We start from the raw sequence: 26,698 nt of genomic DNA, 5'->3' as shown, positions 1-26,698 counted from the left end.
GTACATGCAATACTGCAACTGAGCCTTGAGCTTTTCTTCCTTATTTTTCCTCCCACCTGATGTGGGTGAGAAAAGAGATAAGACAATCTGTTTCCATTTTAAATGAACTACAGTATGGTATACTGATTGAATCCTAAACTGCTTTGAAATTTTAATTGTGGATTGTTGAAACAGCTTCTTAAATTATTATTCAATATTATTCCAATTGAATAAACTGTAGATACAAAACCCATTATACAAGATTTGTGTAAAGCAGGATGCAAAACTTGACTCAGTTTAATAGAGAATCAAGTGAGATAATTCAATTTATAATCAATTGACATGACTTTCAGGTGGTTGGCCTACAATTTTAAGACAACCATGAACTTCTCCCTCATAATATCATCCAGACAGTAATTTGAGCAACATAATATGATCACAAATCATAACTGTTCATCAGGGAAATGTAGATGCTAGGAGGTTAATGCATTAAGATTTTTTTCTTGCACAAATGTAAGAAACAATAAAGTAAAAAATCTTCAGTATGGTAAACCAATTTATATGCCCCTATATTAACTTTTTTTCAACCCACTCTACCATTAATCAAATTTAGAGAGTCTGTCTGTCTGTCTGTTTGTCTGTCATCGTCTCCAGCCTTCCAACTCCCCTAAATAATGTCTTTGGAGATTCTCAGCCATCCAGGTCATGGTTGTCCCAAGGGTGCTTTTTCAAGAGGCAACCGGATTTTCTGGTTTTTCTTTGAAAATGTTTTGCTTTTCATCCAAGAAGCTTCTTCAGCTCTCACAGGATGGTGGGGCATGGAAGGCTTTATATTCCTTGCAGACAGCTGATCATCTATCAAGTCTTTATCTGTGTCGTCAGGGTCACCTGAGTAATGCAACTGAGTGTGGGGCCTTTTTGGAATTGCTGAAAGGATTGTGTTATAGACTGTATATAGATGATGTCATATCTCACCCTTCTGTTGAGAGAGAGCTGTTCAATTTTGACATAGATGGCCTCATTGTAGGAATATCGGAAAAGCTCAGGAGGCTCTTCAGCCAACACAACATATGTGCGCATTTCAAACCCAAGAATACACTAAGGCAAAAACTTGTCCACCCCAAGGATAAAGCACCTAGAGACCAACTGAGCAACATGGTATATGCACTACAATGCAGTGAGCCATGTTCATATCTGTACATTGGGGAAACAAAACAAAACAACCACTTCATAAATGCATGGAAACATAGAACAAACCTGTCAGGAGGAGATTCAGCAGTACGTCTGCACTTAAAAGACAAACTCCACATTTTGGACGGAGAGCACCACTGGTTTGAAAGAAGTATCAAATATTGAACAGCCCTGTCGCAACAAAAATTGAACAGCCCTGTTGCAACAGAAGGAAGAGATACGACATCATCTATGTCTAGTCTACAGCACAGTCCTTTCAGCAGTTCCAAGAAGGTTCTGGTGACCCTGTCAACACAGCTAAACCTCCAGGTGGCCTTATCGGCTCACTGAACGAATGCAAATGACAGCTGTCTGCAAGGAATATACATCCTTCCATTCCCCACCATCCAGTCAGAGCCGAAGAAGCTTCCTGGATTAGAAGTGAAACATCTTCAAAGAAAAACCAGAAAGTCCAGTTGCCCCTTGAAAAAGCATCTTTGGGCCCCCTAAATAAGTGATGCAGGGACACCTTTGTTGGGAGTGCTGATGTCCATGCCTGATACTTTAATACTTGAAAGATGCACATATATTTATAAAATAAGTTTTCTAAATTCAAATTATCACATAAAATAGATCAAATTCTTCCCTGAAGAAGTTCCCGTTAGAAATACAATTGTTTAAAAAGCAACAAACAAACCAAAATGGTTTCGCGTAATTTCAGAGTCTGGATTAAATTAATATTTAAGAATATACATTGTGGATAAAACTTTGCTCTGGTAAAATTTACAGACAGAAAGCAGTCCTTTCTTAAAATAAAATCTATAAATATGCTACATTATTTTTATTGATGCCATTTCAGTACAATCTTCTGAAAGCACCCAAGGCTGTCACACTAAAACAAAAGTCTAATTATTTAAAATGTGTTTTTTTCTTTGGGGAAAAAAATCACAGACTATTGGAGTCGTTTTTCAAAATTCACAATAATCAATTCAGCACAGTTAAGATTTCCTTTTTTTTTTTTTTTTGCAATACTGTCCAAACATGTGCAGCATTTTTACAACCAACATTTTCTATCCAACTAAATGACAAAAGATAATATTATCTACCTGGATGAAAACAAAGGCATCTAATGGATGGAATGTAAAAAGAAAACAACACATTTACTACAGAAATTCATAAATAAGTTTGCCAGAAAACATCACTGTTTACTCCAATTTGGGGTATTAATATTTAAAATCTGATGAAGTTGTTTACCTTTTAAGATATGTTTCAGCGAAGCTGTTAAATGAGATATGATATATAGGATTATATTAATTATTCCTAATGTCTATTCAGAAACAGGTATCAAATCACCAAATGTTATATATAAATTATTATAGTGCAAAATCCAATAGAATTAGGCAGTGGTTCTGGATTTTATAATATTCATACAATGTATTTGTCAATGTTTAATAATATTTGCAATCCAAGGGAAATATCCTATAATCAAATAATGTATAATGTGTTGTGCTATTCTTCTGGCCAGCTTATAAGATTTGGGAATAAACAGTCCAGTCATTCTGTTCCTTTTTCATGAGAAAGTTTCAGTTGATATATCTGAAAGATCAAAAGGAGTCATGAATGTTGCCGTGACATGTGAAGGAAAAGGAGTGGGGCTCCCAAGACATACTTTCTTGCTGGTTGCAGAATAGAAGAAACCTAGGGAAGTGGCAAGTCTGTCAACTTGTATCAGCTGGACAAATAGGCAGTACTCAAATAACCTAACCTATATCAAAGGGCCTTATAGATGATAGCCAACATCTTGAATTACACCAGGAAAGATGCTGGCAATCAGTACTGCTTGTGAAACAGAAATATCACTTGGGCATCTTCGCTACCCATGTTGCTCCATTTTCTAACAGTTTAAAGCTTCCAAGTGGTCTTTAAGGCAGCCCTATGCAGTTTGCATTGCCTTGTTTGTGTGCGTGTCTGAACGAAGGAACCTTGTTCTATTTGAGATAAACTGGTTGTGTGTTCTGAAGTCTAGAACCTCAAGACTTTGTTTGTTAACAAATGCTACAGGTAGCAATAGCACTTAGACTTATATATCGCTTCATAGTGCTTTACAGCCCTCTCTAAGTGGTTTACAGAGTCAGCATATCGCCTCCAACAATCTGCGTCCTCATTTTACCGACCTCGGAAGAATGGAAGGCTGAGTCAACCTTGAGCCTGGTGAGATTCGATCTGCCAAACTACTGGCAGCCGTTGATCAGCAGGAGTAGCCTGTACTACTCCACTCTAATCATTGCACACCACAGCTCTTTAAAAGTAATGACTATTATGTAGTCTGCTTTGAGAAACTGTTGTATGTCAAAAGAAGTAGCTGTATTATAATAATTTGTTATACGGGAGTGAAAGTTGAGTGTGTCAGGAAAAATATACAAATAAGTTGAATACAGCTGGAATTGAGTATTTAAGTGTATCAGGTGATAATGCTGTGTTTTTCCATTGATCAGCTTCTTTTATAAGCCTCAACAGCACTTGTTTTGTGGAGATACAGTATATTTAGATTATACTAGTCAAATATTAGAATTTTATTTCATTATTAAATGTAGTTTCTGAATAGAATATAGTGGCAACATTGAACTGTTAGTATTGAAAGGAAAAAAGAAGCATGTACGTCTGGCAACCACACCTTGACTCATTCTGGACTTTAGAGTCACGGTATGGTGCATTAATTTCTCAGTTTGTAATTTGCCAGCTGCATTTAATGGAACCAATTTTCATTACATCTGTTCTGTGGTTCAAAGAGCTGTTTTAGTTGCCAAAGGGGGTCAGCTTCATACAAATTCAGAGTGGTGCTAATACTTCTCTTGAAGTAATAGATAACTGGGGTGGGGGTGGGGCGACAAACATTTTATTTTTACGTAAGTAAGCTCTACATTCATGGTTTACCACTGTAAGATTCAAAATTAAAAGTGTTGTAAAATCCATGCCTGGAAATATATATTGATCATAGATCATTTTATTCCATATGATTTGAAAAGACAAACAATGTGAAATGTGTTTATTATTCTAGAAAACTGCCATTAAGGAATATTGAAAGACACATTCAGTATTCCTTAACACAGTTTTCTAGAATAATTAACATATTTCACATTGTTCATCTTTTCAAATCATATGAACTGTATATAGGAAAAAAAGTCATGTACCTAATCATTTCATTGATTTTGATACTGCATTATAGAATTGGCCAGATTGGCCATAGGAACTCTTATGCCTTGTGCATAATTTTAATTCTCATAAAATCTGTAATAATTGTATAAATGCAAGGTCTCAAAATGACAGCTACTTTCAATAAAAGAAAAAGGGGTTTTCTCATGGGCCACGAAAAATTTGAAATGTTCTACTACACTTTGAAGCTCTAAGCATCAGCCATGTGAGAATTATAAAGCATTAATCCTGAAAAAACTTCGCCTGACAATCATAAAATAGTATACCTATGTGTAAAGTGACTCAATTTTACTTCCTCAGGCAATGTCTTTTTAAAAGAAGCTTCAGAAATACTATGCATCATGTCATATTGAAAATATGATCTTGGAATGTCTAAATCTATTTGAAATCATTGAAGTATATATTATAATGTATTTATGTGAAAAGTTCCAATGGCATTTTTAACAATAACAGGAATTCCTATATTGCAAATTATATTTTCGCTGAATTGGCTGCTTAAACTAACCTTTGCAATCAAATAAAATAATTAAAATTGTCCTATCACTTAAAAAATAAAACAGTAGCAGCAGTAGTCTAGGAACATTTCTATTAACAGCTGCACTGGGGAAATAAAAGATTCTGAGCAAAACGTTTTTGTTCAAGACCCCCAAAAGAAAATTAAGTAGCAAAAGTTTATATCTGTTCTATCATATTCTCATTTATTGAGAAAGATAATATTAATTTTACAGTTGAAGAAATGTAAGTACAATATTCCTTATAGAATATATCCCTACAAACTCTTAGAACATCTAGATCAGTGTTTCTCAAACTTGGCGACTTTAAGTCCTGTGGACTTCAACTCCCAGAATCCCCCAGCCAGCATAGCTGGCTGCGGAATTCTGGGAGTTGAAGTCCACAGGACTTAAAGTCGCCAAGTTTGAGAAACACTGATCTAGATGATCCAAACAGTGAGGCTTTCCTTTCCACTGTAATGAACTCTTGCAGTACAAGGTATTGAACATGAAATCAAGAGGAAGAAGTGCATTTGCAGAAATATGTTTTATGGATTCCATTTGGTTTGCTATTCAGAAGCTGAATGAAGAAAACCAAGTTTTGCTTATTTAAGCAGAATAAGTTTATGGCAAAATGAACAGTTAACTTTGACTTAGTTCTTCAAAATTCTTGAATTATAAGATTGAAACGTACTAGTTTATAAGTCTATTTGCCTTAATTAGTTCACATTAATCTGTAATTTTCAGTTAACATTTTAATATACTATATAAATGGGGAGGAATACACACACACACACACACACACACACTGGTCTTGTTGTATTTGGGTCTTTTCCCATGTAGGATTGAGATTGTCTTGGCAACGTTTCAGCGAGGTCTCACTCACCATCCTCAGGCTTGTGTTTTTGGCTCAAAACCAAGTGAGACCTCACCGAAACGTTGCCAAGACAATCTCAATCTTACATGGGAAAAGACCTGAATACAACAAGACCAGCATACCTACACCCTAAGATCAGGATGCTTCAATAGTGGCCTTCAGCTCTTCTGCATTGTTCAGTCTCATGTCTTTCATCTTTCTCTTGGCAATGCCCCATAGATTCTCTATGGGGTTCAAGTCAGGTGAGTTTGCTGGCGAATCAAGCACAGTAATCCCACAGTCATTGAACCAGGTTTTGGTGCTTTTGGCAGTGTGGGCAGCTGGAAAATGAAGTCAGCAACATTTGCATCTCATTTGGAAACCAAGGACCCAGAGTATGGAGGAAGAATGGAGAGGCCAATCAAGCACAGTAATCCCACTGTCATTGAACCAGTTTTTGGTGCTTTTGGCAAAAGTTGCTCTCATCAGAAAAGAAGACTTTGGACCACCGAGCAACAGGACTTTGGACCACTGTGCTTCATTAACACCAGGGTCAACGCAGCTGTCTACCAGGAGATTTTGGAGCACTTAATGCTTCCTTCTGCAGACGAGCTTTATGGGGATGCATTAGAGTCTCCACATCTTTTCTACATTGTGGTGACCAAAACTGAATGCAATATTCCAAGTGTGGCCTTACCAAGGCATTGTAAAGTGATATTAACACTTCACGTGATCTTGATTCTATCCCTCTGTTTATGTAGCCTATGTTGGCTTTTTTGGCAGCTACTATACACTGCTGGCTCATATTTAAATGGTTATCCACTAGGACTCCAAGATCTCTCTCACAGTTACTACTATTGAGCAAGGTACCACCTATACTATACCTGTGCATTTTGTTTTTCTTGCCTAAATGTAGAACCTTACTCTTTTCACCATTGAATTTCATTTTATTAGATAACTAAGTTTACTAATACCTGAGACCAATAAATGCAATATTCCAAATTGCTTGTATAATATGCAATTGCAATCAGCTTGCCTTCCATTAAGGACCTGTATACTGCATGGGTCAGAAAGAGGGTTGAGAAAATATCTAGAGACCTCTCACATACTGGATATAAATTATCTCAACTTCTCCCCTTGGGATGCTACTACAGGGCATTGCATTTCAAACAACTAGACACAAAGACAGTTTTTTTTTCTCGTTCCATCACTCTGCTGAATACCTAATTCCCACAGTACTGTCTTATGTGTACATATATTTACCCATATATAGTATGACTATATTACTTTTATCCTTCTCATCTTTTCTACTATTCTATTCTATCCTATCCTATAGACTGGGGTGACATGATAGCATGTTCCAATATCTCAGGGACTGCCACAAAGAAGAGGGAGTCAAGCTATTGTCCAAAGCACCCGAGGGCAGAACAAGAAGCAATGGGTGGAAACTAATCAATGAAGCAACTTAGAACTAAGGAGAAATGTCCTGACAGTAAGAACAATTAATCAGTGGAACAACTTGCCTCCAGAAGTTGTGAATGCTCCAACACTGGGAGTTTTTAAGAAGATGTTAGATTACCATTTGTCTGAAATGGTATAGGGTTTCCTGCCTAAGCAGGGGGTTGAACTAGAAGACCTCCAAGGTTCCTTCCAACTCTGTTACTCTGTTCTATTCTGTTCTATTCTACTCTATTTTATTCTATTCTATAAAAAAAAGATTCAGAGACATGCATTTTTTCTATCAAGAACATCCATTTTCCTCTTATCCACAGCTAGTCTTTATCAAGAGATTTATATTTCACATTTTTTCTTTGATCAGAACACAAAAAGAAAAGAATGTATCCTATATGTTTTCATTATATTAACATTTATTTTATTTTAGTGTCCTCTTGAGAATACTGATATATTAAGTTTTTTCTTAAAAATCTGAAGAAGCCATTAAATCTCCAAGTTCAGCTGGTGTCAGTTCACTTAAAGGGCAACTGCTTGCTTCTTTGCTCTTTCACTCTGTGTTCATTTACGTACTTAAGCATGTACCTTTAGCAGTAATCATTTTTTGTAAAATAATTTTTATATAAAACAGATAGTTGTAAAGCAGAATTTAATCAAAGCTATCCGTGATGCTTCTCTCTGACCGAAGTTTCCTAATTATGGCAATTAAGATGACATCTAAATCCATGTTGCAAACCCTTTGCTGTTCTTTCTTCTTGTTGTTAGAATTGTTCTTTAGTTATGTTAAAACAATTTAGAAGAATTAGCTTTACATCATTTATGTCCTTTCCTCATCTCTGCCCATTTCTCACTGTGTCTTAATAACTATTTCTGCAATGGCTGTGTGCCATGACAATTACTGGCTCCTTACTGTTATTTTAGGAATTGGATTCATCTATGGATGGCAAACCAAAACATAAATATGTATGTCTAATTTTCATGGGCTAGAATAAAACATATGCTTAAATGTAATAATATTTAGCACTGCTTATGACAATAATTAAACAGGTGTGGATTAGGAGAAAAGGCAGAATTGATTTAACTTACACCTTGTTCACTCTCAGCATATGGTTCTAATTAATATTCATTCTGCTGTTTCTGAAAGCTATATATTGTAAGAAAGAAACATTTTGTCACCAAGGGTTGAAAGTATTAATTAGCAGTTAATTAATTAGTTACATATGAAATTACAAAATAGTTATGCAGAATGTGTGAACCATGCACTAAGATTTACATACATTTTTCAAGTTTGTATCACAAAATTATGGGTATTTTCTGCAACAATAAAAAAAATGATTTCAGCCTACTTGAAAGTAATATTTATCTCTTAATTTATATTGGTGTATATTGTTATACAAATTCTTCATTTGATATTGTATCATTTGACTACAGTAATATTACCGTGGAGTCAAATATTTTTTTATGTATTGGACTTTTGCAAGTCTTGAGATTCTGTCTCCAAAATATTTTTAGGAGGGCACTGAATAAAAAAGTAGGACTTTTGCAACACTTTAAACCAGCCATGCCAAAGATGTACCTGTAAAAAAATGCAACAGTTAAATTTTTATAAATTCTAAAGCTTCTTTTAAAGAATCATTCTGAAGTACCACAGTGCTCTTTTACATGGATGACCTCGATGGGCTGTAATCATTCAGATAAATAGGAAGCATTTGTTGCCTCAATTTCATTGAAATCCAAATAAATTACATAAAACGTGCCTGTGGAATTAAATTTTGCAGTTACCCAATGAAACATGTACTTCCTAACCCACAGTACACAGTACATTTATTTATTTATATGCTTGCTTGGTTGCTTCCTGGACAAATGCATTGTTTGATATCTACTGACAAAACTAAAGGTTGACTGCAGCTCATTGTTGTCATGATAAGCCATGATTTATTAAACATCAAAATGAAATCAATATGTTATCTATAGTTATAAGCGCTGAAAAGCCATACATTTCATAATATTTTTAAAAAACTGTCTTAGCAAAAAGTTAGTAACAGAAACCTTAGCATAATGCCATATTTTAGAAGATATATTAGATTTCTTTTTCTAATAGTTATAAGCAATATAAATAAGTACATTTCTGAGTTTTATCATAAATAATACAAACTGCCTGTAATTGATATAATATATTACTAAGTATTGTTGTCAAGCAGCATTCTTTTAAAAACCCTTCAATTGTTTATTGATGGATAGTATCATTTAATAAATTTATATAAAAACCCATTGTAATGCAAATTAACTCGAACCATTTGAATTTTATTCTTGCTCTATTGCTTCCTCCTAAATTGTTAAACAAAGGACTTCTGCAGTGATTTATAAACAGTATGTAATGCAATACATTTAGATAGATTTAATTAGCTTCCCAGTATAGTTCCATGTTTTGATAGCGTTTCTCCTACCACAAATACTATCAAAGATTATTAATTTCTGTTTTTATTTTTCAACTGCAAAAATGAAAATATTAACAGCTTTTTCCTATGAACGTTACAGATAACTATGTAAAACAAACATCTTGTTGGATGTTATAAATAACTGTTATAATCATGTGCTCTGTATAAGTAAAATATACCCAATTTCACGTCAAACTTCATTATCCCTGTCACATTCACCGAAAACAGAATGGTGTTCTACTTATTTGTATCCCAGCAAATTAGAAATTTTAACTATCAACTGCTGCAAATAAGATTCTATCCAAATATAACATGGACATTAATCTGGGGCAGTTGTAAGAACTCCTCAACATGAATCTGAAATATTCAGTCTGGATTGAAATCTTGGGGGAGGGAAAATAAAATATCCTGGCTTTTTACAAATAGGCTTCCAGTTTTTCCAATTACATTTTTTCATTCATCTGGCAATTAATAAATAAAAGATATTTCTATTCTCTTCTTATCTGATGCATGTCAAGCTGCTAGGTTCTTCAACACAAACAACATGAGATAATGTATTGTTTCTGGCACCACTAAGCTATGGTAACGTATGTATATATCTATGAAGGCATCTGTAACTGAGTTTATTTATTTCCTTGTGCCATTCAAATAATATTAAAATAAATGGTCGAAGAACGTTGGAGGGATTTTTAACTGAAAATACAAGAGCAAATGCATGAATATCATATCTGATATAGTTCAATATGATAGATAGTGTAGTTCAAACTAAGGTGCAGAACTATACTACTATGTATTTCTGTTTCCCCTTCATGTGATTAAACCTTTATCTATTGATGTATATGAGAAGAGAGGAGGAACGCTAAGTATGTTCTACTCATTCAACAAACTTTTGGGAAGGCAGAAGAATAACAGCATTTTTCCCTATGAAATGACTTTAGTGCGTTTGAATTATTATTTCAGATCAAATTAGAGTTATAAAGCCTTTGGTTCATTTATTATTGCGGAAAAACTGTACCAACTTACTGAAGCAAGAAAATTACCTCAAAAGCTTACAAGATTTATAATGCTTAGGAAACAAAACAAAACAAAACCAAAAAAAGGCAATTCAAAACCTAATGAGACATTTTAGGCCTCATTTACATCTATAAGTTGACCCATTTTTGCATAGTGTAATTTGGTAATTTACATATTGAATGCTAGTAATTTATTCATCCTTAGCCAAAAAGATGAGATTACTAATACTATAGCACAATTAACATTATGGTTCATTCCATATTATCACATATATAAGATGGCTACTTTTTACACATTTATCTGTTAATATATTTCATTGAAACTAAATTTTATTCAAAACACCATAGAGTGTTTCAGTATCAGATACTATATTACATTAATAGCTGTTCTGATAATAGAGCAAGACAACTATATTGTCAGATTTTCTAACGATGCCGTAACTGATTCATAATAATTGAGCCATAATTAGTAAATCTGTTAAAAACTTGAACATTTGTCATAACATTAGCAAAATATTTGACTTTGTAACCGTGTTATTCTAAGTTGTAAAAATTTCCAGTTTTTATAGGACAGGTAATCAATAAGAGTGTGTTTGCATTTGTGTGTGTTTGTGTGTGAGAGAGATCTATTATTAATTAGATATAAAGTCTAACGCTTGGGTTTGGCAATAAATCTCCCATCTTGCAACCTTGCTGGCCATTATTTATCATTTCATTTGAAAATATTTGTATGGCTATCGATATTAAACAATTCTCGGTGATTCACAACAATAAGGCTACAAAAACCATTAAGGCATATAAAAACTAAAAACAAGGCACCTCAATCAACTTCCTAGTATGAGTCAACAATTCTCTGGCAATTCACCCACTCTATGACTGTGGTTGGGTAAAGAGACAGGCTTTAAAGCCAGGTTGGATAGTTGGGGAAATGCATTGCCAACCACGGAAAAGGCATACATTCCAGTAGACTGTAATATTTGAGGACAGAAACCTGGAATGTACCCTTCATATCTCATCAGCTCTGGGGCAGATATGAGGAAGTAGATTGAAGTCAGCATTCCTAGGTAAAGCCTTTCCCAGATAGGAAGCATGTCTAGATGGACTAGTTTTACTTGATTGTAAGGCTATTTTAACAGTATCTTGCAAGTCTGTAGTACAAACTTCCTCATGCCATTTTTAACTGTTTGAATAATTAGGGCAGTATTTTTTCTGACTACATGAGTTCAAAGGCAAAACATCAGCAGCAGGAATCACAGAGCAAGGAATCCACACATGTTGTTCTTGCAACACCCATTTCTTTGGGTGGAATTAAACAGGCAAGGTACAGACCTCACAATAGTACAGCCAATACTGCCCCTCATAATGCCAACTGGCAATGTCAACTAGTATTGTGTCTATCACCTCTTTGCCCTGTGCATCCTTGGATCTGTGGGATGTGGGGACTCCACCTTCTCATCCTCACTGAGCTCAGGCAGCTGCTCCCATTCTTTGCCTGAAGCTAACCTGCTAAAGCTGGGCATCCTCTGCTTGGACTCAGCCTGCTGGCCATCTGGTCATCCAGGCTATGGCTGCTCCATCAAGCTGGAGCCCTCTGAGCCCTATACAATACAATAGTAGAGTTGGAAGGGACCTTGGAGGTCTTCTAGTCCAACCCCCTGCCTAGGCAGGAAACCCTATACCGTTTCAGACAAATAGTGATCCAACATCTTCTTAAAGACTTCCAGTGTTGAGGCATTCACAACTTCTGGAGGCAAGCTGTTCCACTGATTAATTGTTCTCCTCAGTTCTAAGTTCCATGTTCTAAGCCCTGTTCCATGTCTAGATGCATCTACCAAGACTGACATTGTAGGAAGATGAGAGTAATGCCAATCAAAGATCATGTAGAAATAGTAACAAAACATGCTTACTTTGTGTGTGTCCTCCAAGTGCTGATCTGCTTTTCAGGGTAAGTACTTCATAGGTAATGTGGTGCCTGGAGAGTATATGTAGGTGACTATAAGAGCATTTTGGGGCAACTTGGTTGATACCATCACTTAGTAGGATGTGCCACCATTTTCATGAGGAACTTGATTTTTGAAGGCTTTGCAGTGGAATGTGGATGCTTGTAGAATAATTCCACAAGAATCAAGTAGCAAAAATAAACATGTTCAAAAAGACATTATCATGATTCCAAGAATTACACTCAACTGATCAGAAGATGAAGATTTCCCTCTTCAGTGGATATAGTTACCAATACAGTCATGCTTTGCTCTCATTATACATAAAATGCAAAGGCAAACTCATAGAAAATAAGCTGATTTATCTGGAGAACTGATATTCCAGAAACCAGTATGGTTAGCTGTATGTCAGTTTAAACTAAGGAAAAAATAGTGAAAACCTAAGAGTATTTTTAAAGAATGGTTGATCAAATCCAAATATCACCAAAAGCATCCTACACATCTGTCTTCTTTAATAAAATGCTGTCTTTTTTAATTCTACAATCAAACAGTAGCAATATACCTGCAATATTTTTGTTTCTCTGTTTAGATTATGAAATAACTCTGAAAGAATGAGGTCATTCTTTATCAAGTTATCTGATAAAAATGAATGTATTGTGTCAAATACAATCTTAGTCAAACTTACAATAGATCCATAGAAATCGGAGGGAGTTTAGTTGGCTGTAACTCAAAACATACAGTTTCCAATTGTGTTATTCATAAAAATCATTATCAATATATACTGTATATCTGTATTCTTATTAACTTTTACTTTCATTCCTACATTTTTTTAATTTTATGTCATTAAATGAATAAATTTATGCTTATGGAGAATACTTTCTTATTAATATTTTTTGCCCTTAAACAGTTCCTTACTTTTTAAGACTTATATTGAGGATGCAATCCCGCACTGATTTATTGAACTTGCTTGGATTATTCTCTGAGTTCCAATTGCCTTATTGCTTAGAATTTTCTTTCTCTGGCCAATACCCAGCATGCCAAACCTCCTTACAATAGCCACTCAGTAGCAAAGTAGACATGTGCTGTGGTGGGTGGAATATTATGGAACTCTTGTTATAAAGCAATGGTATCCCACAGTGTGATTTGCATCATGCTGAGTGAGACGCCTACACTTTTCAGCAGTTGGCTTTGCGTCTGTAATTTATTGCTTCAGAAACCATTATAATAATGCAAGAAATGCTTCAGCAAGCGTGGAGGGAAGAACACATCACAGTCAGGCTGTAATAACTATTTAGACTATTTAAACTCACCCAGCTTGTTCTACATTAGAAAAACAGGCCCTATTAAATTATTTTATATATTTTATTACTATTTTGGCTTTATTGTATGTGAGATTGAACACCTTATTACATTTCTAAAGATAGAAATTTTTGGAAATAATTGTTTGGAAATGACTGTGTTGCATATAAAAGCAGGTGGGAAAGAATTTTTGATTTTCACTTTGTAGATCTATGTTGTTATGCAATCTAGCCACAAAAATGAGAGCTTGATTGATCTGGATCCATAAAGTAAATCTTGTGTCCTTTAAAGAAACATTTAGAACATTAACGTGTTAATGTGCTTTTCACTTGTAATATTAATGAGACAAAGATGACAGGATGTAGAGAATTTTGTTTAGATCTATTGCAACTTACTCTACAGCATGCTATGTCTGAAATTTCATTGTTTCAACATTTCTTTTTTTAAAATTCTTCTGTGCCTCTTCTAATATTACATCCCTTTTGTCTACGTGTTCCTTATTATTACTTTCTTATTGATAAGTGAATCATGCCACTGCATTTTGTATTTTATAATTTTATTGTTTCAATATGAAGACAGTGGTTAAGATGCTGGGCTTGTCATCTGGAAAGCCGACAACCTAGGTTCAAGACAAAGTGTCGCATGATGGGGTGAGCACCTGTGTTTCTCCTAGCTCCTACTCACATAGCAGTTTGAAAGCATGCAAATGTGAGTAGATAAATAGGTACTACTTTGGTGGAGAGGAAAGGGCACTCCGTGATGTCATGCTGGCCACTTGACTGTGGAAATATCTTCGGAAAGTGCTGGCTCATGGCCTCAAAATAGAGATGACTGCTGCCCTATAGACAACAACAACTAACAGAATAAAATCTGCAGGGACTCCCAACATGAAGACAGCATAAAGTGCATTCCTCTCCATGTGTCAGTGAATAAAACTACAGATGAGAAAGCATGCTGTGCTTCTCAGTTTTCAATATATGCATAAATGCATTCTATTTCCATTGCACATTAGTATGCATTTTTAAAAAGATATAAAAACGTATTATTATAATCCAGTTTTTCTTTTCATTTAGAATATACTGTTACACACATTTTTAAAAACATGAATTTTATATGCATCCCATAAACACAAAACTATTATTACAATTACTTGCACAGTCAGCGAGATGTTTAGACTGGATTCAACATTTTTGCCCATCAATTGAATCTTTTCCAAGAATCTGAGATAGACAGATGTTCTTTTTTGACAATGTTAAATGTATTATTGGATGATGTAAACTGTTCCATGTAAAGCTTCCTTATGCTATTGATTGGTTTTGTCGATGCCAATGATGTTTACAGAGTGTTTTGGAATTGCATCGAAGACACCTATTGTTATTGGAATTGTCTTTGCTTTCTTTTTCCACAGTCATTTTATTCACATTTTCAGACCTTTGAATTTTATAATTTACTACAGTTCTTTCTCTTTTTCTACATCTCCAGATATTGCAACATCCACCATCAAGACATTTTTGTCTTTCTTATCAATAATGGCTGATAAGAGAATTAAGTTGTTATTACATACACAAAAATATGAAATATGGTTGCCAATTCTTTAGCTAGTGTTGGCCTTCATACACAGTGAATTCTAGGATGAAGGTGTTGGCTTACAAATGCATTGAGAACCTAGGATGTCATAATATATTGACATAATATATGTGCAGATCCAAGCAGTATGGACTTGGACTGACAGGTGTAAATTTTATAGAATTTGTTTAGTGCTGTTCAAGTTATGTTTTGAACAGAACTCAGTGTTCTGATAACCATTGGGACCACCACAGCCGATTTATGCCATAATCTTTCAATTTTTTTTTCATATCTTGATACTTTGTGATCTTCTCTAATTATTTGTATTCTTATTCTACTCTTTTCAATTACTTATTTTAGAAGGAAGGTGCTGCAAAAGTGAAAGTATATTCATGGCCATCCTAATAGTTGGAACTGTTAAAGAATCCTGGAACTATGCCAATGCTGTCAGATCAAACTGGCTTAGCTGACACCATGGAAAATATATGGTTTCTTAAGAAACCAAGCAGTATGCCATGAGGTCATAACCAATGTTTTGAATTGCACCCAGAGGCAAACTGGCAACTAATGCAGCTTATAGAACAGAGATGTCACATACCAAAACAGGCATATCACAGCTCATGCTGTTCCATTTTCCATCATCATTATCATTTCAATTCAGAGAACTGCAAAATTGGATCATACAGTACTATGATTTCTATAGAATATGGGATTGGTTAAAGATTGAAAACCTCAAACATCACAAATTGGATACACATCTTCTACAAAAGAGGATTGGATTTGGTCTTTGTTTTTAATGAAAGGGTTCATTAAAAGGGTTCATTATTCTAGAATACTTTCACTTTTGTATTCTTCTGTGAAACTACTGATAGCAACTAAATTCTAAATATTGGCAAGAAATTTAATGTAAGAATTATCAACAATTGTAAAATAAAATTAATTATAAAAACAATATTGTTAAGAAATAATATAAATATTTGGTTGGATCAGGTGCAGCTACTAACTTCTTCCTACAAAATTGTTCTCAACAAACTTTTTATTGTGGTCTCCAGAAGCATCTGGCTCCTTTCAGGAATGAACCCTTGTAACATCAAGAAAACATCAATGAGATTCATTATTTGCACAACTGTCACATTTGTGCTTAGCTAGTCTCTCTATAGCACAAAACACTGAGCTTCTGGCATGCTAAGCAGGCACTGGGAAATAGCAATATCACTTAGACTTATAGTATATACTGTTCCATAGTTTACTAGCACTCTCTGAGCAGTTTACAAAGTCAGCATACAACAGTATGGGTCGTTGTGTTACTGACCATTGAAGGATGAGTCAACCTTGAGCTGGTTAGGATCAAACTCTTTGGGCAGAGTTAGCCTGCAATATTGCATTGTAACCACTGTGCCACCATGGCTCCTATTGGTGATTTTGTATTAATATTAGTGTTTTTGAGTTTGTTTTATAAATAATTTTGAATTGGTGGTGAACAAAGAGGCGACTAAGTTTATACAAGTATGATATAAACCTGTCATCATCATCAGACATATAGTTGTGCCCAACCTTCAGCCGCTCTTTGGATCAGCATTATCACCAGCAGTCTGCCTTGACTTTTCAAGGGAAACAGTGACATGACCAAAGTATGATAGCTTCTGTTTAGTGACTTTCCATGAGCAATGTTGTATCATCTTCATATCACAGGTTGTTGATATTTCTAATGATTTTAACTTCAATTGTAGATTCCTTAAAATATGCATTTCTTATAACTGTTTCTATGTATATATTGAATAGTATAGGTGGCAGGATGCAGATTTGCTGAGTGCCCTTTCCAATTATGGCACTTTCTTAGTTCTACCTCCCGGGGATTTATTCATTTTAATTGGGTTTGGGGTTTTAAAAAGTTTTTAATACTCTATATACTATATTTAATATTTATTATTCTATGTACAGTCTTGCAACCTCCTCCACCTACGTATTTAATTATTTAACTGTTTTGTATGTATTTTATAACGTATTTTAGTGACTGTACACCGCCCCGAGTCCCTTTAGGGAGAGGGGGCGGTCTATAAATATGAATAATAAATAAATAAAATAAATAAATAAATGAACGAATGAGTCTTCATATTCTGGTTCTTATAGTAGCTGCCTGATTAGAGTACAATGACTGAATTAGCTGAATGTGATGTGAGATATTTCAAGTACTTTGAGGCAGTTTGAGAGCTTATCATGGTCAACACAATGAAAGGATTTTATGTAGTCAATGAAGTATATGTAGAGGTCTTTTTGGTATTCCTTTGCTTTTTACATCATCCAACATAGATTGGCAATATGATCACATGTTCTTCTTCCTTTATGAATTCCTGCTTATACATCAGGCATTTACCTATTGATAGTTGGATTCAAATGTTACTGGAATATTTTCAAGAGAATTTTACTCAAGTGTGGTATTGACTATGATTTGGTGGTTGGAACAGTCTTTCATATCATCTTTCTCTGGTATTGGGATAACTATTTACCTTTTCCATTCTTTTGGCCACTGATCAGACTTCCATACCCTTTGGCAAAGCATTATCAGTGCTTTAGTTGGCAGTAGTCTCAGGTACTCTGCAGGAATTCCATAAATTCCCGACGCTTTCTGGTTAGGCAACAGTTTGAGTGCCAACACTGCTTCCTCCATCTAGTTCTATTTCTGGTAGGTCAGCTTCTCCTCTTACAGCTAGGCCTTTTCTCTTCTGCAGTCTCTGTTGTAGCTTTTTATATCCATCTGGCCAATTTCATTGGTTTCTCGTATGTAATACATTCTTGGCTACTTCTTTGACAGTTATTTTTATTTCCTCCCATAACTCATCTGATTGTCTTTCTGGGATGTTCAGCAGTTCAAATTATTCTTAACTGCATATGTCAGGGAAATCTTTTTGACATCAACATTCGGAATCATGGGTGGCCTTGGCAGCTAATGGTTCATGGTCAGACCCACAATCTGCACTAGGTAATGTTTTCATAGTGAGGATGGAACTTTTTTCCACTTGTTTTAAGATAATATGTAGTCACTTGCGTTTTGATATACTCCATTTGATAAATCTCAATTGTATAGTCGCCACTTGGATTGTTCAAATCATGTGTTCATTATGCTTAACTGTTGTTCTCCTGCCTCATTTCATTCACCAAGGTCAAACTCACCTGTGATCCCTGTTTCTTGCATGTCTCACACTTTTGCATTGAAATCTCCAATATAGATAATGTCTTTCTTTGGTGTTCATTTCAGAGTTTCTTGAATTTCATCAGAATTATTTGATGTTTACTGCTATGGCTTCTACAATTCTGATGGTCATATGTATACTACTCTGCAATGTTGCCATCAAAAGAAGAGGAGTGGATTTCATACTGCATAAAAAAGTGGGCAGAACCGTAGAAATACTCTGCAGTAGGAGTGTAAACTTGCAAAATTATCATGTTGTGAGGTTTTTCATTGATACATATTGCCATTATTCTACCATATTGCAAGGTTTTCCATTGTACATATTGACATTATCCTATCGTTGACTATCTTTTTAAATAAAGGATTATTTTCTATTACGGTAATCTAAACTTTATTTGCTCTTATTATTAAAGGGCAGTTTCATATGATGAGCATAAAATGAGTACAAAAGTGTCTGATAATGACATTTTTCAGTGTAATTTTATCATACTACTTCAGTAAAATTCTGTTTAAAATTATAGCCAAATTTATTGTACAACTTTTTTTAGTTTCTTTATGATACTATTGCATTAGTTATATTAAGGATGAAATAGTTAAACACATTTATAAAAAATAAAATATGTTTTGTGAATCTTTGATAAGAAGATAACATATTTGCGAGCCAAATTTCTATAATTTGTTTTTATTATAGCAGACGTCCTATGATTAACAGCATCACACATAAATTACAGTTTACATTAACTTGGTTTCTTGTTGCATGTCCATTTATAATACATATTGTGGAGTTTTGTTTGTTTTGTTTGTGTTCCTCTATTTTATTTTTGCACTCAGCTGGCTTCTCTTTTTACTTTTTCATCTCCGATCTTGATCAAATATAAATCCCAATCCAAACATGTTGCTATTATTTCAGTCATATAATTAAAAAAAACTATAGCTCTCATGTATTAGAATTTTCTCCTTCTGTTTGTGTTTTTTTAAATAGTTATCATATGCTAGTTCCACCTTAATTACTATTTACTCTCTTTTCAGAAAAAAAATCCTTATTGTTTCAAGAGCATCTCTTTTGATCACTTTACTTCTGTCCTACTAATTTTGTGTCATTTGGTCTGTACTCTTTTACATTTTCTAGTTAGTCCTTGATTTTTTCCTAAGAAGATTAGATATATATAATCTGAGAGCAGCTACACATTTTTCATTAATGTTCCCATTGTTTTGTTTCCTTATGTCCATATATATCTGACTACTCAAAAAATATTTTTATTATAGAATTATCAGTAATAATTCAAGCAAACATTCTTAATCATGGAAGCTTCATTTCTCATGGTTGTTAGGAATGTAAGCTAACAGTTGGGTTAGCAATATATAAACCAGGATGGTAGTACTGTAGCTTTAAATACTGCTGTAATGTGATTGGTTGCTGTTACCTCAAACAGCCATAAGAGGGAGCCAGAATGACTGTTAGCTCTCTGTTAACTGATCCTTGGATGTATTGTGAGGTACTGTGTTTATGCTACTGTTAGCTGCTTTGTGTGCTAAACAGATTATTAGATACTGGACTGTGTTCGAAGGATCATTCCTTAACTGAGAACATTGATAACTGCCTGACTGAACCATGTATGACTTGGACTGTAAATTGAAATCTGAATACCTCTATATTTCCAAATAGTAAACTACTATATTTTATACTATTCGGTATCCCTGTATGCTGGTTTGTGGGTGTTCTTCCATACCACTCTCATTATGTTTCTCTGCACACTCACTCTCCTAATGGGGAGCTCACATACTTAACAATGGTAACCAATAAATAATATGATAAATTGAATATAAGTAACTATATAAATACATATATAAATAGTTGTGATAGCTATTAGTAATACAGCAGTTTGATATCCAAGGGTACACTTTATTTTCCCTAGCTATTTGCTATTCTGCAATTTTTTTCCAATATATTAAATTACTTAATACATTTTTGTTTTTTAAAAAATTTAAAGTTGGCACTGATAATCTTTACATTATACACATCTTTGCATTTCTAGCCTACATCATCTATAAAAGCTAATTTTGAATGCAGCAGAAACCCAATGAAATGAGTAAATTAAATTTATATATATATCAATGGATCTGAATCCTTTATTCTTACAAAATGAATTGTAAAAAACAGTCAGTATTTTAAGTTTTCCTTTGACATTAAAAATATTTGCAGTGCAGTAATCATTCCCTTACATTTTCTCAGTCAAGCCATGTTCTTTTCTCTTAGATCAAAGTATATTTCCAACTGAGCATTAAAATCTACTTAAACCACAGCACCTCATGCTCAGTGTGGGCATTACTTCTACTATATCTGTCAAATGATGTTAAGTTTTCCCACTGACGTTTTCAGCTTTGTATTTTCACAATAATTCTATGAAATATGACATGCACATTGGATTTTTTTCATAGTCTTTTATGAGTTCTGTCTATCTTTTAGTAACTGTAGATAATAAGAATGATTACCAAAAAGGGGCAACTATAACATTTGGCTGAAACCTCTACTTGAGTAAGTAACTTTTTGCTAATTTTCAATTAATACATATTTCCGTATGTTCCAAGCCCATGTCATGGGGAGCAAATGCTAACTTCAAGTGAAGATTAGCTAATATTTTCTCTTTGATCAGTTCAAAGAAAAAGGAGGAAGCAGCATTGTCCTTGTTCTAGGAAGTTTATGAGGTATATGTTAAATAAAAAACCCTCTTAGCTAAGAAGTTGAAACTCTTCTCCAAAAGCATGCCTTTTTTTTTTTTGCCAGTGAACCATTTTTGTGGAATGCTCATCTAATTACGGTTTATAATATCCCAGGTCACAAATACGGTTGCATTCCAGGAAACAATATTGCCAAAACAGGGTATTATCAATGAAAGTCTCATTTCCTAAATACTACTGGTATCTCAACAATTTTATTTAAAAGTTTAGTTTACAGTGATTGCAAGCTTCCCAGAATCATTAAATTGGGTGGCCATATAATTTTTCTTAATAAATAAATAAATAAAATAATTGCTGTATCCTTCTCGTTAAAATGAGGAATAAAATAGATCATGTCAAGCACCAGTAATTTTCCCTTTATAAATTTAAACACTGCAGCTTATAATGCACTACAGTAAAATTGAATCACCCCCAGTTCTAAGCTGTTTTGTAGAAGTTTAGTTAATCTCTTAGTTCTGCCTCACTTAGTACCAAACTAAACGTAGTGTGCAGCTACATTTATTTTATCAATTTATTGTTGGAGGGTGAATAATTTTACTTTATGAAGCCGGGGGAAGCTATTCTTTCAATTCCTAATCATATTCAACAGACACTCAAATCCATCTTCATAGCTAAAAATTAGTCCCAGTTTTTCTTTTTAAATTTGTTGCAATAAAATAAGCAAACTGGGAAATATTGGATAACAGTCCTGAGACAATGTTTGTTGTACCATGGTACCCAAGGAGGACCATAGTACACTTTATGTTAATTCTTGGACAGATTACCATTAGTAGTCACTATGTTGAACTAAAGTTTCTGATAACTCAATAATTTTATAGATAAATGAGGAAATAAGAATAGAAAAGCAGCAGACATTTTTTTCAGTTATCAAACTCAGTCTGAAATGAATTTGCCAATTCACATTTGTTAGAATGGTTAAGGAACCAGGCTAGAAATTGTGTATTGTAGTCCTACTTTAGGCATGAAGTCAGCTATGCAACTTTGGACCAATCACTTTCTCTTAGAGCTCTCTAAGAAGTAAACAATGGCAAAGCACTTCCAAAATATTATCAAGAAAATTGCTGGGGCTAGTCCAGGCAGTCACAGCAATCACACTAACTTTAAGGCATAAAAAAAGAGAGATAGAGTGGAGTGACTTCTGGTTCCTGCTGGTGAGGGACATTTTGTCCACCACTTGTCTCCCCAGTTGGCTCTGTAAGGAGCACAGGGGGCCTTGGAGGGGTCCCCTGCCGAAGGGCGGCTTGCTGAAGCCCCCCAGAATCGGTGGCAGCCGGCGGGGGTGCTTTTCACTTTGCCTAGGAGCCAGGGAGCGGAGGGGGAGGGCGTGGGACAGCTTCGGTTGTCCGCCCTTTCGCCGAATGGCTCCGGAGGAAGTGGGGCTGGATGCTGGTGGGGGGAGATTCATCCTGATCTCTTCGATCGTCATTAGAGGATAAGCAGCAGATTCCTGTAAGTTCGTGTTCAATTTACTTGAAGGGAGATTAGAGGGGGATGTTTCTTCTTTTTACCCCCCTCGGATTAAGCGGCATTTCAACTGTCTCTCTCTATATTGGAATGGAAAGAGAACAAAGGCTGACTCATCACTTGAACTAACTAAGTGAGAAAGATCGTTATCACAATTGCTAGAGATGATTGCTGAACTGTTTTTCTTTAAAAAACTTTATAGAGATCTCTGTTTCTTCTCCCTGTGAAAAGAGGAGCCAAGATGGCTTCCGCCCTTCTTTGTTTTTGTACTTACAAATGAAGTCTGCCCTTTGAAACTACCTTCAAGAAAACCCCTTTGGAATTGTTTTATTACTCTCTTGGAGGGAGACCGGGACCTCTCCTGCTACGTGGCCTTCCTGATCTTTGACTATCTGATTTTTTTCTTTCTGGTTTGCCTCGGTGCCTTGGAACTGTGAAGGAGAGTTAACTCTTCGCTTTCAGATTTGCTTGCCTCTCGGGATTGGCACAGCTGCACAATCCTCGGACTCCATCTTCTTTGAAAAAGACCTATACACATCTCTGAATTTAGACAAATGGGGCTTAAGAAACCACCAACGGGCAAGTCATTTTCGGCTCCCGCATCTGCCACCTCCAGTCCAAGCATGCAGCAAACGAAAATTAGTTCATTGTTACAGCAAGAAGGGACTGGAGAGGGCCCAAAAGAACTATCTGTTTCCCAAATGTTTCAAGAAATTATGAGGGGTCAAAATGAGTTGAAAAAAGAAGTGACAGAGCTTAAAAAGGAACTCAGAGATGTTAAACATTGTATTGCAGAAAACAAACAGAGAATTGTGGTGTTGTAGGTGGGAGAGGCTGGAGTAGGGGAAGAGGTCAAAGCAATCCGGAAGAGAAATGTAGACCTGGAAAACTTTTTGGCAAAAATAGAATTTGAAAGAATGTCCTTTTTTCTCAGATTCCAGAACCTACCAGAGACAGAAAATGAAGATCTCAAGGATATTATGAGTACAATTTTAGCAGAATATATCAAGAGAGACAAAAAAAACAGTTGTGGTGGGGCATGGATCTGGCCTATAGGATTAATTCAGCATATGCTAGAAGTCACAATGTTCCAAGGGAGGTGCATGTTAAATTCCTCAGGAGGACCACAAGGGATGAGGTGCTTGGGGCCCAAAGGGAGAGACCACTGAAATATAAAGATGAAGAAATTACCATTCTTAAGCAGATTCCGAAAAAGATAAGAGAGAGAAGGAGGAAGTATTCCTCCCTATCAAAGAAATTATACAATAAAGGAATTTGGTTTAGATGGTTATTGCCAGAGGGAATGTCGATCTTCTGGGAGGGAAATAGGATTAGAATTAATACAGTGCAGGAGGCTGAAGCCTTCATTAAAAAGCATTTCTCCCTCCTAGAGGATGAACACAGCGAAGGTAGTGAAAAGGGTAGCAAGGTACAAGATATGAAGAAGGGTGTGTGTGGCTCCTTCTGGGGACAGGGAGGAAGGAGCAATATCGAAAAGGCTCAGGTCACAAAAATAAAAATATTTGAAACATTAGTAATTGTTGATATTCTAGAAAGTGACAAAGGAAAAATGATTGAACACATGGTTGACACAATGTAGAATAGGATTCTGTTTTTTGCTTATCTTTTATATCTTGTTTTTAATATTGTAAAATTGTGAGATTTGGATGGATTTCTACCACTAACGTGGGAGCTGCCAAAATTTTCTATGTATCCCCTTACCTTTTCCCATAAATGTTTAAAATTCTTTAAGAGAGAGAGAGAGAGAGAGAGAGAGAGAGAGAGAGAGAGAGAGAGAGAGAGAGAATTAAAAACAGACTTGAAGAAGAAAGTATTTGTTGCTGCTGTTATTAAATTAGGTGGCAAGATAACTCTTACACAAGGTCAGATCATACAATATTTTTAATTAAATGAAGGCTTTTCTACTGTTAGGAGAACAGTAGTTCTATTCTGGTTCATTCTGAGCCAGGTTCAAGGAGCACATGACAATTATTTGAAGTAAAGGAAGTGTTTATTTGATAGAAAAATTGACAGCATGGTAATTGAAGGTGGTCAAAAGTTAAGAGGAGAAGGCTGATTACAGCCTTAGGAAAAGTCACCCCTAGTCTTAGGAGGCTCACAAGCATGATCAACCGGGGGAATGTACTGGGTCTGACAGGGAGGAAATGTGTTTCCTTACCTTAAGGTGTTTTGTAATCTCAGCCCTCTGTAAATCCAGATATTGACCTTCAGTGATGTGTTCTGAGTTAGGGAAATCCTATTGTAGTCTGTGAAGGATTTCCATATCTTGAGCGATGTGTGTGTGTGTTCTTATTTACTTATTTTGTTAGTATTTGCCAATTTCATATATGTAAAGATATGCCTTGCAATTTCAGCCAGGGTGTCAAAATTGTCTAAGGGCTTAAGCAGTCTTTTGTTTCACTGTGTAGGTCCATTGACAAGTCACAATCAGTTGCAGTTATCAAGTGGCATGCATAGCCCAGGGTAGCATGGATGTTTTTTCTTTTCTTTTCATGCTACATTGCAAACTTCTACTTCTTTTTTTCCTGAGTACTAGTGCCTAGTTTTGCCATGGTAATAGCTTGATGTTCTGTCTAGATTATGCTTTCTTCTGAAGAAAAAATAATTCTATTCCATTGGGGTTTTTTCAAAAAAGGTCAATTGTTTTGTTCTATCAATGAACATATTTTTACAAAAATCAGACCCTCACGCCTATACATACCAATTTTTTGCTGAAATAAGACCCGGTCTTATTTTCTTTTGGGTTCAAAAATAAGCACTAGGACTTATTTTTGGGGATACCTTATTTTTCCTATGCACAGCTGGCTGCGAGTGTGGGATGACATTCAGTACAAACAGCAGGGAATGGCCTGTGCATGGGGTGGAGACGCAGAACTTCAAAGTGTGATGGCGATTGGTCCAACCTCAGAGCATGGGGCGGACCAACTATTGGTATGAGACACTTTGGGCATGAGGCACATGTGCCCTTCTCATGCCAGGCCATCCCCTACAGACCCAGGGTAGCCGTGCTAGTGGGAAGGGTGTTGAGATGGGGTGGCCAGGCTGATGTTCCTCTGGGAAGAGTGGGCGGGCTTCACCCTGCAGATATTGGGGGCGATGCCTGCCTGGCCGGGCCTGCCCAAGAAGTGAGCAGGTGTTGTGGTTCATCTCTGCTAGAAGTTGAGTCAGATGAGTCAGAGGAGAAGGAGGGCTATCATCGGAGCCGGCGGAAGGCTCTGAGAAACAGGAGGTTCAGAACCAGATGCAGAGCAGGGCCCATCTACTCACAATCAGTTGGAGAGACAACTGTTTTGGGGGCCTGAGATAAGTGAGGGGGAGGAACAATTGGTCCCTGTCCCAGATGCGCATATGCGCAGACAAGTTTGGAGAGGAGAGCTATGCAGGACTGAGGGCTAGCTATCCAGGAAAATAAGAAAATGTTAACAAGCCACTCCATGCCTTGGCTATAAGAATGAGGGGTGTGGGAAGCATGGGTGTTGGAGATATCTATTCATGCTGCAGAAGAGTTCCCTCCAGTGGATTCCTTGGCAGGATTTCCTTGCCACTAACCAGGTCAGTCAAAACTCATGTATTGATGTTGATGTATATTCTAAAAATAAAAATCCCAAAAACTTTTTTTTAAAAAGGACATGCAGGCATAAGAAAGAAATATTGATGTATACTAATTATAATCATATACAGCATTGTGGATAGGGAATTAGAGTAATAGTAATTGTCATAATAATAGTATACAATAGTCTTTGTCATAGTAATAGTAACTATCACGACAGTAACGGCTTCTGAAATCATAAAATAGTGGCTTTAATGCAGTGAACAAAAAAGCAAAGCCAATCTGCATAAATTTTCATTTCATAATCTTATTTTCATGCT

The 26,698-nt window shown here is 35.5% G+C and overlaps 1 protein-coding gene across 13 annotated transcripts in view; it reads left to right on the top strand.

Moving 5' to 3' along the window:
* Positions 1–26,698, top strand: part of TENM3 (teneurin transmembrane protein 3) — a 1,436,054-nt gene that overhangs the window by 509,454 nt on the left and 899,902 nt on the right. The gene's annotated exons all lie outside the window — the stretch shown is intronic.

The sequence above is a fragment of the Natrix helvetica genome (assembly GCF_964273705.1).
Source record: "Natrix helvetica genome assembly, chromosome: 7".
NCBI lineage: Eukaryota > Metazoa > Chordata > Lepidosauria > Squamata > Natricidae > Natrix > Natrix helvetica.
This window is presented reverse-complemented; position numbering and strand designations above follow the sequence as displayed.